Genomic DNA, 17,607 nt, shown 5'->3' on the forward strand with positions numbered 1-17,607 from the left:
ATCTTTTGTATTTGTTGTTGGCTAATCTCTGGAGAATTTGATAGAATTTGGTGACCATGCTCTTAGACCAAATGACTTGATTTTGTTGATTTGTTACTAGAGATGTAGGTAATGATTTACTGCTAATGACAATACAAACATGTACCTAGATTTAAAAATAGTATTTTGATATTTGGCTCAACAGGACATCTGGCTGGCAGTGAATAGTTAATTTCTGAAGATGGATCCCATTATCTTTTAACTGAATTTCCTGAAGAATTCTACCCTTTTAATCTCCATAGTTGTTTGAACCGTTCATGAACTTCTTCTGAGTTAGATGTGATGATGGGTAACCTTTATCTAACTAAATATCTATCTGGATAATTTTTAGCATTAGTCAAAGGGCCACATTAAATGGGAAAAGGGGAGTTGAGGGATGGGGGTGGGCACAGTTAGGCTGAATGAAAGGTTCAGATTTTATTTCTTCAGAACTGTAGACCTCATTCGACAATGATGAGCATATTGAAGGCTGAAATAAAGACATGTTATTTTCAAGGCTCCATCCCCCAAAAGCCCAACCTGGGAGAGAGAAAAACACAATTTCTCACAGTATATTTAACAGGCAATTTAGTTACTGTGTCCATGTCCACTCCTGCCAGAATTAGTTCACAGAGCATCTGTTGTTGTATCGAAAGTGTTCTCTAGTCACAGCTATCCTTCCTGAAGAAATACATTTTAGCAGGTCAGCCCGCTCTGTGGCTCTAGAATTAGAAGTGTGAACACAGGCAGGAATGGTGAATCTGGCCTGTGTTAATTCACAGTCAGTGCGTTGTATTTATTACAGGAATTGAGGATTTACAATGTGAAGAAATGACTGTTTGTACCAACCGGTTAAAAACAGCAGTTTTTGTGTGTGTGTGTGCATGTATGTTCACCAACCTGTCTGATGCTGGAGAATGGTACACCTTTCTTAAAATTATGGACAAGTTTTCCAAGTAGTTTCAGACAGGTTCCTCTGACCGTTCCTGACATACTGACTTTATCTAAGGGTCACTGCATCCACCTTTTATGTCAGGAAGCCTCCTAGTTCACCTTCGGCTTAGACAGATAAGTCTGTTCTGGGAACGGTTGCAGAATTCTCTCTGGATTTGATGAGGTGACTTGGCTATCTTATCTGTCTGCCTTGGGCACATGGGTCCTGTGGTTTTGGCTGTAGATGCGCCTCTTGGGGGTCCTGTGGCACTTTTCACAGGACTGTTTGGGAGATGCCTTTGTAGGTACGACCTTGTGGATGTTGACCGAGAGCTCTCTCTCCTGGAATGATCCATCTGCAAACCGCCTTGGACATACTCAAGATGAACACCTGCTTTGCCCACCTGTGCTAAACATTGAATTCTTTTTCTTTAATCTCTTTTTTTTTTAAGATTTTATTTATTTATTTGACAGAGAGAGAATGAGAGAGAGAGCACATGAGAGGGGGGAGGGTCAGAGGGAGAAGCAGACTCCCTGCCAAGCAGGGAGCCCGATGTGGGACTCGATCCAGGGACTCCAGGATCATGACCTGAGCCGAAGGCAGTCACTTAACCAACTGAGCCACCCAGGCGCCCCGAATTCTTTTTCTTCTTTGTCACTTTTTAAAAATTATGATATATAACACAAATACCTAAGACATTGTACATTTTAACAAGTAATTATAAAGCAGATATCAATAGAACCATTACGCTGGTCGAAAAGTAGAATATGACCTAAACTCCAGAAACCTCTTAATTGTTCTTGCTTAGAGCATGGGTCACATACGGGTTCAAATCCTGCCTGTTATGATTTGAGTTTAATTTTGAGTTTTATTTCTTTGACAATTTGACCTTGTTTTCTCATCTGTAAAATAAAGATCATCATATCTGTGTTCATGGGAATAAAATGAACTTACTTTTGTAAAGTATCTCAAAGTACCTGACCCTTAAATTGGAAGTAGTGTTTGTGAAGGGAAGGGTGCATTTTAATTTAAGTGCAATGGAATACAGATACGATTTTATAAATCTCAGCCCTCTTTCCCAAATGGCTATCCTGATTTAGCTGATCCTTTCCCTTCTACCCGTTATGCTCCAGAGATATGCTGTGGGGAGGAAGGAGAGAGGAACAGAACCAGAAACATCGTCAGATGACAAGGATAGCCACAGACACTTGACAGGTTCATTTCATCCACATAAGCAAGGTGACTTTTTCCTCCACCCACCATCAACCTCTGAAAGAGCCTAGATTGCTAGAGCTGGAAGGGACCTCCTCCCACATCCTCTGATTAATAAACTCCCTTTTCATTTTGTAGATAAGTAAACTAAAGCCCACGGAAGTGAAGGGATTAGTTTATAGCTACTTTGCAGTTGAAAGATGACCAGGTCGGGATTTGAAATCAGATTTCTTGCTCAGCCCACACCTGTCTGTTTGGATCTCAGATCCTGAGGGCAGAGGAGATGCTCTGATGCTCTGATGCCTGCCATCAACTTTCAGAAAGGTCATAGGGACAAGGGTTCGCTGGAGTCTAAAGGCCCAGGGCAGGTTTGGTTTTGTTAGCCTTTTCACTTAGGGAATGCAGATTCGCTTGTGGATGCCTAAAGGTGGGGCTTCACTTTTGCTCTGGAAATCTCTTCATTCAGTCCTGATGTCATTGAAACTCTAGTAGGTTTAAGAGAATAAAGGAGGGAAGCTACATCATGGGACATCGGGTGTGTCAAGTATCTATAACTGTTTCATTCTAATGGTATTTGGTGTATATTTTTAGGACTATAATAGGTCATTAGTACCTCAGTGGACTTTAGGCACAGATTTTTAGAAGGGATAAGGGAAAAAGAAGGGGACCAATGAGTTAGCGCTCTTTGCCTGGTCATTACTTGTGCTCTTCCTGAAGAATCCTTAGGTAAAACTGATAGGTAGAAGGAGGAGGGGAAGTATCACTGTTTAAAGGAAGGTTATTTTTAATATTTTATAAGTAAGAAATGTTTAATTACTTAGACTCATTCATATAGAATTTTAACTTAGTTTCTAGTTTAAATAAAAATAGGTCTAGAATCTAGAATTAAGTTGGGGAAAAAGCCACTCCACAGGGATAGGGAAGATATTGTCTCATCTTTCCTAGAACATAGCAGCATTGACATTTTGTTCAGTTGTCATTAACTAGTCAAGAAAATGAGATGCGTGGCCAGAATTTTGATTCCAGTGCCACCAGTAGTCTGTGGGATGTTGGAAAATTGTATCCCATTTTTGTCCTTGGCTTCCTGCTCTGGAAAACAATTAATGATGTCTAAGTTCCCTTCTGAGCTCAAAATTCTAATTGACCTCTTAGTACTTAGCTGCGTAAGGGTGACACATGTGAAGTTTTTTTGACACCAGGATAGAACTTACTGCTAAGCGTATGTCCTGACAAACTGGGTTATCTACAATCTAAGTTTGTGTTGCCATAAAAGTTTTCTAAAAAGTGCATCCTGCAGGTGAAGCACTGGGCTGGATATTGTGGCCGAGTCAAAGAGGAATGACGTTGCTGCTTTCCCCAGACGCTTAAAGCTGGCCAGAGAGATAAGATGTATGTGTGAGTAACAAGGTTGATGAGAGTGGTATCACTGAGCCGCACCCCTGCCCCTGGGTGTTACCTTTAAACATCTGATTATGCCTCTCCCTTGTTAAAAATTCCCGAAGAGCTCCTCTCACACAGCTCCTTAGCATCTAAGAACCTTCTTGATCTGCCTCCTGTTTGTCTAGCCTCATGCCTCCTACCCCTCCACCCATGCTCTTACTGTGCCTTCACCTGTAAGGATAAAGTCCTTGCATTGGAATGCTAGCTTGTCTTGTTCTCCCTTTCTCCGCTGGTCTCGTCCTTCTTCCTACTGTATCATAATCTTTTACACCTGACCGACGCCCTTTCCCTGGAAGAGTCATCTTGTGGGTGTCTGAGAACTCCACGAGGTTTTCCTGGACTTTCCAGGGCAGACTCGGGCACGCCTTCTATACTTTCCTATACATTCCCACAAAACCTTACAGGCCTCCATTAAACTGCTTAGTCTGTGCTTCGTAATTGTGTTTACTCATTTATCTCCCTGGACAGCAAGACCGTCGGGAGCAGGACCTTGTCATTTGTGCAACTCCAGCACACAGTCTGGTGCTTAACTTAATGATGTTGACTTTTCAGAGACAAATGGTAATGTTATGAAAAGCTCTTTCTCTATGTTTCGTATTTCAGTTGACTCTAAACACTCTTGTGTTTGTGGGGGTCCTGGAAAGGTCACCTAGAACTCAGGAGAGAGGTGAGGGCCGAAGCCACAGCACAAGGGGTGAAAATGCAGGAGTGAGGAGATGGAGGATGGCGAGAGCACAGGGTTGAGCCTGGAAGGCCTTATTTTAGGGGGCTGGAAAGGAGAAGTTGGCAAAAGAATAGTTGGGGAAGAAGAAAGTCAGGATGGGCAGTCGTCATGAGGCTTGCAGATGGCAAGAGAGTCTGAAGAAAAGCTACTAAACTGGTCATTAGGCCGCCATTGGTGACCTTCAAAAGAGGAGTTTCAAGGAAGGCTTTGGATGTAAGAAGCCAGATTTCATGAGAGAAGAATTATTTTTATAAGCAGAGAAATAATACAAGTAGTATTTTGAGAAACAAGGAAGTAGAATAAATTGATGTCAGCAAAACAAAGAGGGGAAAATATTTTGAGGTGTGGCAAGATAGAGGTAATATTACTACTTGTTTTAAAAACTAGAGCCAATTAAAACATGGTTTAGACAAAAGGAGCCCACGAGGAGGGGGAAAGATCACAGATACCAAGAGAGAATGGGGAGGCTGTTCCCTGAGGAGGCAGGAGGCAATAGGCAGTGAACTCGGGCACAGGTGGAGGGCAGGTTTCCACCTGTGTCTCCTAGACAGAGAATTGGGAAAAGCTTTGAGATGGAACAAAAGAAATGGTAAAGTTGTTCATTAGATGGTGTCAGAGGCTTAACGAAAATGTGGCCCCCACTCTATTGCTATGGCTTTGGTAAGAAGAATGGCTTCATTTGGTGCTCTTGTTCAGTGCTTGTGAATTTAATTAGGTTGACTTTTCAAAGACAAATGTTCGTGTTATATGTTATTAAAAGTTTTTTTTTGTTTTGTTTTGTTTTGTTTTGTTTTGTTTATGTTTGGTATTTCATTAAACTTCTTTTGGAATTTTTGCCCTTAAGGAAAGTTGCCCAACCTGATGAAACCATGGGTCAAATTCTCTCTTGAGGAAAGAGAAGAGCAGAGACAAAAATGAGGAATTAACAGAATGGAAATGACAGACAAAAGAGATTGTTTAACGTCCCTTGTTGGATTTGAGGGCTCAGGAAATTTTTTATAATACTGTCCCGAGTGCGGTAAGGCCGAAAGAGTAATTCACCCGTGAGTGGGAGGTCCGATGCAAGAGCAAGGGAAAGTGAACAATCATTGCTTTTTCACTAGGTTAAGAGACATGTTGCCTTTTTTTTTAATGGTAAGCAACACACAAAAGATAGAATAGCAAAGACAGTCATTTAAATGATCCAGGTCTTAACAGAGCACTAGGGATTGTTTCAACAAAAGGCTTTTTGTTTTGTTTTTGTGTCCACGGCTAGTCTGCTGTTCCAGCAATTCTATTTTAATTCCTGATAAAGTGAGTAACTTGAGTGGCCTCTATATTTCACTCAGTGCAGCATAAAAATGCTACATTGAAGGTACTGTGGATAAGGTTTGTTATCACTCTCTGTACAACTGAAGTCTCTGGTGTTGGTTTAGAATCTTTGCAGCTATTTGATATTGAGTAACCTTGGTGATGCTCCACTATGGCCAGTGATAGGGCTTTCTCATTCTGAAGTGAAATGAGATCACCTCCCATTTGGCTGCGCTCTGGTGCCGCTCCACCAGATTTGGAAAACTCTTCACACACTCCCATTAATCATGGGCACCAGAAAGTGTTCACCTTAATTTCAATCAGATTCAGTGTCTTGAGTCTCCTTGAATTAATTTGGGTATGTGAAGAGAAGTGTTAAAAACTAGTTTTCTACAATAGCAGATCACCTTTACGAGTAAATCTCTCCATGGTTTGCAGTGAAAAATAAAGCTAACAGTTTATCCAACTGCTTAAGTTTTAATATTTAATTCCTAGTTTTTTGGAGGTTTTAATTCCACTCTCATAGAAATTAACCATAGAGGGACGATATTAGTCAAAATGACCTTTTTGAAACCCTTCCACATAAAGGGAAATTGCCTGTGGTGTTTAATGTCAGGAGGGAGACGTTGGTCCTAGGATTGGGAGCGGGGCAGTTCTTTCCAATACATGTTTATACATTAGTCACGAAATCATTTCCTGTTTAACTCTGAGCTGATGACACAGTTAATAGTGCATTTTCCCTATGTGGTACTCCACCTTCCCAATCCTGATCACTTTATTTCCCCAAACCCACTGTGTAGATTGAAATGAGGAGTCATTTGGAATTGTGTTAAATATTTAAGCAGATGAATTCTGCAGTCTGCTTGTCATTCATTTTCCCCCTCCCTTGGCAAAGAAACGTGTCCATTTCAAAGGCATCTATTCCATCACCATCTCTTGTCTTCTGCCTTAATCCTACCCAAAACTTCTGGGAGCTTTCTCTGGTTCTATCTGACCAGAAATCTTTTGGGTGTTATCCATAATACAGTTAGTTGTAAATACTGGATTTGATCAGTTTCCCTGAAATTCTACTGAGACTAAATTTCCTTGGATAGATAACCCTGACTGAGCACTGGACATGATCTTCCATACCTCATTTCCTTCCTACCTGTTTTTTCCTCATCTTCTTATTTCCTTAACATATGATTGGGGCCCCTCCCCCATTGAATTCTGTATTGATGCTGGCCCCAGCCCGTACTCCCAGCTGTGCTTAATAAACACTGATGACGTGGCCGGTATAGACGAGGCAGGTCATATGCCTTGGGTTTATTAAGGTGGAAAGCGTGTTCAAGGATAAAGTACACAGGGGAGAGGAAAGGGACGGCACCCCTATCATGTAATCACAGTACGCTTTCAAGTACTGATCATTCATTCACTTAACGAACTCACTGAGCACCTGCTAGCCGCCCGCACAGAGTGAGATCATGCAGGGCTTAGAAACCATTAGGAGGACGTTGGCTTTCACTTTCAGGGCCTGGGAAGCCGTTGCAGAGGTTTGAACTCAGGAGTGACATAGTCTGATGCATCGTTTTTTTTAAGTGGCTCAGTCGGGTTCTGTGTTTAAAGTTCACCGAAAGGGGGCCGGGGTGGAAGCAGGAGACTGGGTGGTGATTACCACAGTAATCTGGGGAGAGCTGGTGCTGGCCTGGATCAGGAAGCTTCCTCCTCAGTTGGAGCTCAAGTGGAATGTTAAGTGGGATGTTAAAAGCAAGAACTCCCTGAGCATTTTAAAGGAGGCTTGACAGGCAAGGCATTTCCGCAGTAGCAAAGTTAAAGCTTTTTCTGCAACAAAATAGTATTCTTTAGGAATTCAAAGTAGTACCAGAGAGAGCATTTCTCCCCTCTACATTGACCTCTACCCATAAACTAAATTCTTCTTCATCCTTTGTTTCCTGTTGTCCTCTGAAGTTACTCTGTTAGTGAGTGTGGATCATTTGTGACAGAATAAGAGAGATCAACCCTCTTTTTCCCTCAGGCCTTCTCACTTGGAATATGTAGGAAATGTCAACCCATCCTAGTTCTATTTCCCTCTTTTCTCATACTGTGGCTCCCAGACCAGCAGCATTAGCATCACTTGGAAATTTACTAGAAATGCAAGTTCTCTGGCCCCACCCCAGACCTGCTGAATCAGACACTCTGGGAGCGGGCGAGCAATGGGTTCAAGAAGCCCTCCAGGGGATTCTGAGGCACCTTAATATGGAAAACTATGGCTCTGTCAATTGTCATGTGAGCTTGTTTATCAGTCAGCTAAGCTGTAAGCCCCTTGAAAGTTGGAACGTAGTCCTTCAGCTCCACTAGCTCATTGCAAGCTAGGATTTGAACATACAGCTGTTCACTCTCAGAGTTTGAGCTCTGGACTGCTGCTATTCTTCTCTCTGGCTGTTAGCAGAAGGTGACTTAAGCAAATGGAAACTCATTCCCTTCAGGGGAGCTCCCTTTTCCTTGACACTTGGGTAACAGTTGGCATACTTTCTGATTGGCCTTCTTTCTTTCTTACCCAGTTAAGCCAATTCTCTAGCACCTGGAACATTTTGTTGTACAAGCACCATTAAGAGAGGAGACATTTGCTTTCAGAACTTTAGAGGGGCTTGGGCTTAGTCATTAAAGCCATATATTTATTCTTTATCCTTTTATGTTTTATGGTGCTTTGGATTCTAAGTATCATTGAAGTGATGATTGGCGAAGAAGTGATCTTAGGGCCCAACTATGCATTTGTTGGAAGATAAATTTGAGTTTACTACTTCATATATAAATAATATGCTTTTATGCCATTATAAGTATTACTGTATAACTACATAAACAGTTTTACTCTAAAGAGGGGAGGGGAGGAAAGAACCAGTCATTAGTCTAATATTAAACCAAAGAGCATGTTTATTTGAAATCTGTCACTTAAAATTGCTATCAAATTATCTAGGAAAATATCCATATCAATATCCAAGATCTAGATTAAATTCACGGTGTCTTTAAGATTTAACACAGCTTTTCAGCTCACTTGGTAGGCTACAAATAACCAAGGAACTTAAAAAGGTTTGAACGTCTATAATCTCTTAATTATTCCAATTTTTGATTCTTAAAAACTGTTTAAATAAATTGAAGTTCAGCTGTTTTGAAGAATTTGCAAGAAAATCCAAATGTATTTTGGGAACATCCAATATGCCTGATTGGCAAGGCAGAATCCAAACCACAGTATGGGAATGATTTTTTCTCAGTGTTGCCAAACCCAATAAATTAATGACCTAGAAGGTAAATCCCTTCTGTTTTAAAATGCATTTTGTTTTAATTATCTTAAGAAAATAAATTCTGTAATGTTTACAAAGTGTAATATTTAAGTGCAGGAAAGTTTTCCTATGTACTTACTTGAAAGTTCAAATTAAATTAGCTGTATAATACCCAATACAGCTGTTGGATTAGAATTGATTTTCTTAGCATACATGTTTATAGTCTTATGTGTTCTCAGTGCTCTATTCCTGGAAAAAGATATATACTAGAACTGGCCTTTTACCCTGTTGTTGATAATCTGGTGGATAAGTAACTGGGATAGAAGTTTGAAAACCTGGATCTTCCAGAAACTTTAGACCTGGGTTTCATAATCCATAAGACACAGATAAGATCTGTTCTGCTTCAGTTCCTACAGAAATACTTGAAACACAAATCAAATAATGATGGCCAAGGGCTTTCAGTTTAGAAAATAATTCATTTATTTAGTGTCAGTGGTAATGACTTTAAAAATCAGTGATCTGAAAAAAGGACTTTTTTAGACTATGGTTCATCATAGGACATTCTCACTGAAGCAGCACCTTACGACCATTATTTTTATAATTAATTTTGGAAGTGGAGTCCTCCCAATTTCAATGACCTTGAATTACAGTAGGAGGATTATGAAAGATTTAATACTGTTAAAAAGAAACCACATTCAGATTGTAAAATATGGTGCATCTGGAATGCTCTGCTGTTGTGAAATGCCAGAATTGTGCTTTTAATTTGAATGTTTCACAATTTTCCTAGCAGTTCATACCTGCACACACCCAACACTACCCATAGGACCAGAAGAATGACAAAATTACCTTCTTAATTGATCCTTCTGGCTTTTACTACGGCAGCACTTGTTTCAGATTCTTTCTTTATCATTCCTTCCCTTCTTGGCGAGTTATACCAGGCGGTGGTAAAAATGTCCATGTAACTTGTACTAGCATCACTGAATGATTGGCTTTCTCCTCCTGTAGGTAACAGTCAAACTCCTGTTGTGGTTTATTTGGAATTTATGTGTCTGAGTAGTTTTCAGCTGAGTCCTAGCATCTTAGGGAAGTGGGTAGGCAGGAAGAAGGTGATAAATGCAAGTGAGATCATGTCACTTCTCTGCTCCAAGTCCCCACAGGCTATCCCTCAGCTTCATGATGAAAGCCAGAGTCCTTCCAACCCTCGAGGCCCTAAGTAGTCAGTCCCTCCTTTACCTGTCCAACTGCATCTCCTACTATTCTCACCCCAAACTTTTCTCTAGCTCTTTCTCAGGGTGATGGGAACCTACTTTCTTTGCTCAGATATCACTCAGTGAGGCCCGCTCCAAATGCCATTCCCTGTTCCTTTCTTCGCTTTGTTTTTCTCTTAGCACTTAGGACCTTCTAACATACTACATAGTTTACTGTTTTTTTTTTTTTTCTGTTTGTTGTCTGTGCTTTCATTAGAACATAAGCTCCACGAGGACAGGAATTTTTGTTCTGTTCACTGTAGAAGCTTCTGTGCCTATCAGAGTACTTGGCAGGTGGTAGATGCTTCATAAATATTTGTGAATTAATGGTTAAATCTGGGATGGGGATGCTTTGCCTTGGAGTCATAATACATGAGTTACCGAGGAGAAAGAATTGGCTTAGGAACTAAGGACTTTTTGTAACTCTGATTCTGCCTCTTTGCCAGTAGATGCTACCTTACCTCCCACTCCTTCTCTTTGCTATTCTTTCTTGAAGAACATCAGTTGAACCTCTATACTGTGTGAGGCACGCCAGAGGTTCTAAGGAATATGCAGTATGGCTTAACAGTATTGAAAAATTCAGGCTAGCATGGAAGGCTGGAGTGACTAGGGAAGGCTTTGTGGAAGATAGGGTTTGAAGTAAGCCTCAGAGGTGGGCAGCATTTGGATTAAGCTGTCCTGAAGGAGCACAGTGAGGTGAGCTCCCCATAAACATGGTGGCTGCCGTTACAGGTCAGTAGGACCTACGCTATCACCTGTAAGGATTTGGGAAGTGATGATGGTAATACACAGGCTGTGTTAATGTGTACAATTAATATAATTTAAGAATTTATAAAATAAATTCCAGAAGGGAATCAAAGGATTTTCTTTTCCATCTTAAAATGCTGCGTCTGCTAATGTTTTCATTACTTCTGTGAGAGACATAGTATTTTCACCTATAGATCTGCTTTGCCCTTAAGGAAGAGAGACTTTCCCTAATCTTAATTTCGAAAGACCTTAAGTATCAGTATTCCTTAAGATAAACATTTACTGACTTATTTCATTTCATACTCATTTTTTTAATGAAAATGTAAATGTAGAGGAAAAAAAACTGTAATAGAGCTAGTTTAACCTCTTTTCTAGGAAAGATCTTAAGGGCACTAAACCCCCAAACCAAAAGCATTGATTTGCTAGATAAAGGCTAGTGTTCTTTTACACATTAAGTGTGGTCCCAAGAGGAGTGGAGGCGGGGTAGTTGCTCACCACAGCACTGTAGTCGGCTGTGAGTTGTTAACTTCAGGAAAGATCGCCAGTTCCGGGGCCAGAGTGCCTGGATTCTGATGTTGGCTCTGTCACTTGGAGCAAGTTTCTTTTTGTTTCTCAGAGTTTTTGTATGCAAAATGTGGAACAGCACAGTCCACATCTCTCCGGGTCATTGTGAGGAGGAAATGACTCCGTGTGTGTGTGAAGTGCCAGTCGGAACAGTGCTGTATTCGTCCGGAGCCCCTCATCACAGGTCCTATGCAACACTGACTGCTTTGTCTGCTGAGAGCCGTTACCACATCCTGCCTTTCCCACCACAGAGGGTAACTCAGGACCTTAGACATGAGTCCCTGAAGCCCAGAGTCATGCAGTTCTTCAGAGAACAGAGCACTCAGAAATACTTGTTGAAATATTTGTCTCCTGACAGCTTCCCATATGGAGTAATGTCCCAGCCTTAACAGAGGTGGAATCTGAATTTCCAACAGGTTAAAATGTTGTCCCCTAGACCTCACAGGTAGAAAGTGGGGCTGGGTCCATCTTGATTCCAGACACTCAACTGCTCCTCCGTGTGGAGTCCTTCCCAATGGTTAACTCCCTGTTCCAACAACACAGAGAGTAGCTTTTCATTGCCCTTGCAAATTCCACATCAAAAGCCTCTCAACCTCATTCAAGAAGGATTGGAAGTATACATTAAATAAGTGTACTAAGGATCTGGAAAGTCTTCAATTCAGTGTTGGCTCTCCGTTTGGAAGAGTCATTGGAGCAGTTTTGAATAGTCGCATTTTCCCCCTTGCTCATGAGGTAGGGTTGTCCTTTCTTGTCCCCTCTGAAGTTAGATATGGTCATATGGCTTGTTTTGTCCAAAGAAATGGGACTCAGGAAACCAGGGGTTATTTCTGGCAGAAGTTTCGGGAGGCACCACATTCCCATTGTGCTGCCATGTGAGCAGTTAGCACAGGTTCTTCCCTCTTTCTGGTCCCCAAGGGACTGTGGCTGGCAGAGCCCCTGCTAGTTCTGCTTGTACCAGGAGAATGTGCGGCAAAGATTCCTCTAGTTTCTTAAGTCACTGAGGTTTTGGAACTGTTTGTAACTGCCACGTATTCTAGCTCATTTTGATTGATTCAGTAAATTTAAAAGCAAAACATGGAAAGTGGAAATTTATCAAGGATTTCCAGCAGAGAGAATTATTTTGAAAATAACTCTTTAAAGCATCTTGGAGTAGACTCTCTTAACATGTCTAACATATTAACATGAAAAGCCTAACGAATAGCCAAATGCATGAAGGTTTGGAGGCCAAGCAAGTTTAAATTCAGAAGATGGTTAGATCACCATCCAGCGGTATGACATTGTTTTTTTTTCTTCTATATTTAAAATTTTGGTCTACCAAGGAATGTTTGCCCACTGTTCTTGTGCTAAAGAAAATAGTTTGACATGAAAGGGAAGAGGAGGAAATTTGTGGTTGGGAAACCAGAGGACACAACGAACAGTGATACCTTTATCCAAGCAGGACTGTGAGAACAATAGCTCGGTTTTACTCCAAATTTCTGTTGCAAGAGGAGTATGTGATCTTCTGTTACACTGAGTATCTCGTTTCTAGCCTGTAGCTGCTGCCATAACTGGCTTTAAATTATGCTTTGCCTTGCAGTTACTCTCAGTGTAGTGTTGGAAAAGTCTTTGTTTATTCGTGATGGCTTGCACCTACTTATATCTCACTCTTCAGACAAACTCCGTTTAATGAACAAAGCCATGGTTTTAGAAACTGAGAGCTGTTGGAACTTGACAAGAGATTTTCCTAGATTTTCCCTAGAGTGGAATAAGATAAGAGACAATGGAATTTGATGACTGTACTAGATTTCAGAAAATGGTCATCCACCATAAATGTATGCTGCCTACTTTTCACCTTAGACCCAGCATCTTATTTCATGGACATAGTACTATTTTAAACATTCCTGTGACCAAGCTTCATTGTGGAAAAAAGAGGCATTGTCTTTTAAACTAGATTCAAAAGGTGATGGTAGAAGTACTGATAATTGCCAGATTTTTCATAGTTTTATGGATAATTTGCAACATTTTGGTCTTTTAAGACTTAACATGTATCAAGTCATTTTAGCTATTTTTAATATTGCCAAAAACATCAGAACTAATATCACCTTTAGAGATGATCCAGCCCAGCAGCCCCTCCTTATTTTCTAGCAAGGAATCGTTTCAAAACACAACCTCACATGGTAACTGCTCCCAGTATGTAAAAAGATTTTCAATATTTTAAAATGTTGTCATTTTAAACTTATACTTCTTATAGGGTCAATTAGTTAGGGATAAAGACTAATTTGACTTAGTTTAAAACGGCCTTGGCTTGAGGGGCCTGGCTGGCTCAGTGGGTAGAGTGTGTGTGTAACTCTTGATCTAGGGCTTGTTGAGTTCGATCCTTACATTAGGTATAGAGATTACTTAAAAATAAAATATTTGAAAAAAATTAAAAAGTAAATAAAACGGGCCTTCACTTTGTATTTTGTTTTGTTTGTCAAGTATTTGAAAACAATGAATTATAAGTAGCTACAAGTGGTAACAGTTTTTGTTTTTGTGTGAAATGTGTGGCTGACTGCATTTCATTTTTTATTTTTTATTTTAAGTATAATTAAAATACAGTGTTACATTAGTTTTAAGTGTACAATATAATGATTCAGCAACTCTGTACATTACTTCAGTGCTCATCACAATAGATGTACTCTTAATTCCTTCATCTGTTTTACCCATCCCAACCCATCTCCCCTCTGGCAACTGCCAGTTTGTTCTCTATATTTTAAAGTCTGTTTTTTTGTTTTTCCCTTTGATTCTTTGTTCAACTGTTTCTTTCTTTTATTTATTTTTTTTAAAGATTTTATTTATTTATTTGACAGAGAGAGAGACAGCGAGAGAGGGAACACGGCAGGGGGAGTGGGAGAGGGAGAAGCAGACCTCCTGCCAGGCAGGGAGCCCGATGTAGGGCTCGATCCCAGGACCCCGGGATCATGACCCGAGCCAAAGGCAGACACTTAATGACTAAGCCACCCAAGGCACCCCCATTTGTTTTGTTTCTTAAATTCCACGTATAGGGGCTGTTTTCTACAGTGGCTGCACCAGTTTGCATTTTGCAGTTTGCATTCCCACCAACAGTGCATGCAGGTTCCTTTTTCTGCATGTCCTTGCCAACACTCATTGTTTCTTGAGTTTTGATTTTAGCCATTCTGACAGGTGTGAAGTAATATCTCATTGTAATTTTGATTTGCATTTCCTTGATGGTGAGTGATGTTGAGCATCTTTCTGTGTGTCTGTCCATCTATGTCTTCTTTGGAAAAATGTCTGTATGTGTCCTCTGCCCATTTTTTTTTTTTTTTAAGATTTTATTTATTTATTTGAGAGCGAGAGAGAGAGAGAATGAGAGAGAGAACATGAGAGTGGTAGGGTCAGAAGCAGACTCTCTGCTGAGCAGGGAGCCCGATGTGGGACTCGATCCCGGGACTCCAGGATCATGACCTGAGCCGAAGGCAGTCGCTTAACCAACTGAGCCACCCAGGCGCCCCTCCTCTGCCCATTTTTAATTGGATAATATTTGGGGGTTTCTGTTGAATTGTATAAGTTCTTTATGTATTTTGGATATTAACCACTTACCAGTCATATCATTTACAAACATCTCCCATTCAGTAGGTTGCCTTTTTGTTTTGTTGATGGTTTCCTTCACTGTGCAAAAGCTTTTTATTTTGATGTACTCCCAAAAGTTTAATTTTGCATTTTTTCCCTTGCCAGAGGAGACACATCTAGAAAAATGTTTTTATGGCCAATGTCAAAGAAATTGCTGCCGAAGTTTTCTTCTAGGAATTTTATGATTTCAGGTCTCACAGTTAGGTCTTTAATCCATTTTGAATTTATTTTTGCGTGTGGTGTAAGAAAGTGGTCCTGTTTCATTCTTTTGCACGTAGCTGTCCAGTTTTCCCAGCACCATTTGTTAAAGAGACTGTCTTTTTCCCATTGTATATTCTTGCCTCCTTTGTCAAGGATTAACTGACCATAAAAGTATGGGTTTATTTCTGTGCTGTCTATCCTGTTCCATTGATCTGTATGTCTACTTTTGTGCCAGTACCATACTGTTTTGATTACTATAGCTTTGTCGTGTATCTTGAAATCTGGGATTGTGATACTTCCAGTTTTGTTCTTCTTTTTCAAGATTGCTTTGGCTCTTTGGGGTCTTTTGTAGTTCCATGCAAATTTTAGGATTATTTGTTCTGTGAAAAATGCTATTGGTATTTTGAAAGGGAATGAATTAAATCTGTAGGTTGCTTTGGGTAGTACAGACTTTTTTTTTTTTTTTTTTTTTTTTTTTAACAATATTGGTTCTCCCAATTCATGAGCATGGAATATCTTTCCATTTGTTTGTGTCCTCTTCACTCTCTCATCAGTGTTTTATTGTTTTCAGAGTACAGGTCTTTCATGAACTTGATTAAGTTTATTCCTAGGTATTTTATTCTTTTTTGGTGCACTGTAAATGGGATTGTTTTCTTAATTTCTTTTTCTGCTCCTTCCTCATTAGTGTATAGAATGTTGTAACAGATTTCTGATTATTAATTTTGTATCCTGTGACTTAATTCATTTATCAGTTCTAGTAGTTTTTTGGTGTAGAATTTAGGGCTTTCTATATATAGTACCATGTTTTCTGCAAACAGGGCAAGTTTTACTTCTTCTTTACCATTTTGGATGCTTTTTATTTCTTTTTCTTGTCTGATTGCTGTGGCAAGGACTTCCAGTACTATGTTGAATAAAAGTGGACATTCTTGTCTTGTTCCTGACCTTAGAGGAAAAACTGTCAGTTTTTCACCATTGAGTATAATGTTAACTGTGGGTTTTTCACATATGGCCTATATTATGTTGAGGTATGTTCCTTTTAAAGTGGTAACAGTTTTTATTGGTTTGTTATACAGGATTCACCCTGAGTCCTTAGGAGACTATAGTTCATAGGACCACAGAAAAGTTAATTTGCAACACCAAATTACATTTAATGAAATGTAAAGTGAGTATTTTTTTCAACCTAACTTTAAGGTAATTAAAATAAAATCAAATATTTACAGAATCCCAAAACTTTTCACGTAACACTGAAAACTACTAATCATGCTTTATGTAATGTTCTCTCTGTAGGACAGTATAATTCTGTTTTATTTAAATTTTTTAGAGAAATCATAAATATTGGAGAAATGGGAAGATATTTCTCACTGGAAAGGGTTATATTATTATGAGTAAATCCTCATTAAAAAATAAGCTGTGTTCTGGAAATTTCAGAATTAAAAAAAAAGTCTTTCCATTTTACGCAATATTAAGAGTGGTTGACAGACGAGCCCACAAATTAGTTAGCCCCTAAGTAACTGAAGTAATAGTAATTAGCTGTCTTGTGATTATGCAATGCATTTTTTAAAGTTAGTTTGGCATTCTGAAAGCTTCTCATGACTATTTCCTGTGGTTTTTAAAAATCTCATTTGCAGTTCTGGATCGGAAACTCTCTACTCACTCCCACTGTGAGGTAGCAAAGGAGAGTAAGGACTTTTTTCCCCCAGTTGGAGAATTTTTATCCTTTCACTTAAGCGACTGTTCATCTCCTCTCTGAGGGAGATTCATAGATCCTAGTGTTACAAAGGCACTCTGAAGATGCCCTACTTTAGTTCTGTGCCATTAGGTGCATGGTTTTTTCAAGCTGGGCAAAGAGTAAACTCTTCCAAAACCAAACACATTTCATACTCCTTTAGCAAGCTGGACATTTAAAGGTACCCTGTGGTGAGTGAACGCTTTTGCAAGGCAAATGCTTCTCTAAGGTGCTGTCTGGGTAATAGGAAATCTCCTGGGGCTTTAAAAAGCCATCAATACTTTTCTTGCTGCACTTGCCCCCACTGATCCGAGTAATTAGCACAATGGTTCCTCCTTGAAGAGAGTCACTAGTCTCTAAGCAGCCAGTGGCCCCAGGCCCTCTGTGAAGCAAGCACCCTCCTCCTAGTTTCCTTCCACCCTCTGGTGCCAGGCATTTCTATGTAGACTGGCAGACGTCTCAGACTGCCACCTGGCCTCATTAAATTCCACTCAATGATTATAGCCTGTTTGGCATCAAAGTTAAGTTGAGAACTAAAAATAAAATGAGGGCATTGTTATCCATGATTTCTTATGTCACTTCCAGCTGATGAGTCTAGGAAAGAAGCATAGCATGAGAATTGCTTGTATTTTTTGATG

General features: G+C 39.9%; 1 protein-coding gene across 5 annotated transcripts in view; it reads left to right on the forward strand.

Moving 5' to 3' along the window:
* The window catches only part of NHSL1 (NHS like 1), a 126,247-nt gene that overhangs the window by 67,726 nt on the left and 40,914 nt on the right, over positions 1-17,607 (forward strand). The window lies entirely within an intron of this gene.

The sequence above is a fragment of the Phoca vitulina genome, unplaced genomic scaffold, assembly GCF_004348235.1.
Source record: "Phoca vitulina isolate PV1807 unplaced genomic scaffold, GSC_HSeal_1.0 scaffold9, whole genome shotgun sequence".
NCBI lineage: Eukaryota > Metazoa > Chordata > Mammalia > Carnivora > Phocidae > Phoca > Phoca vitulina.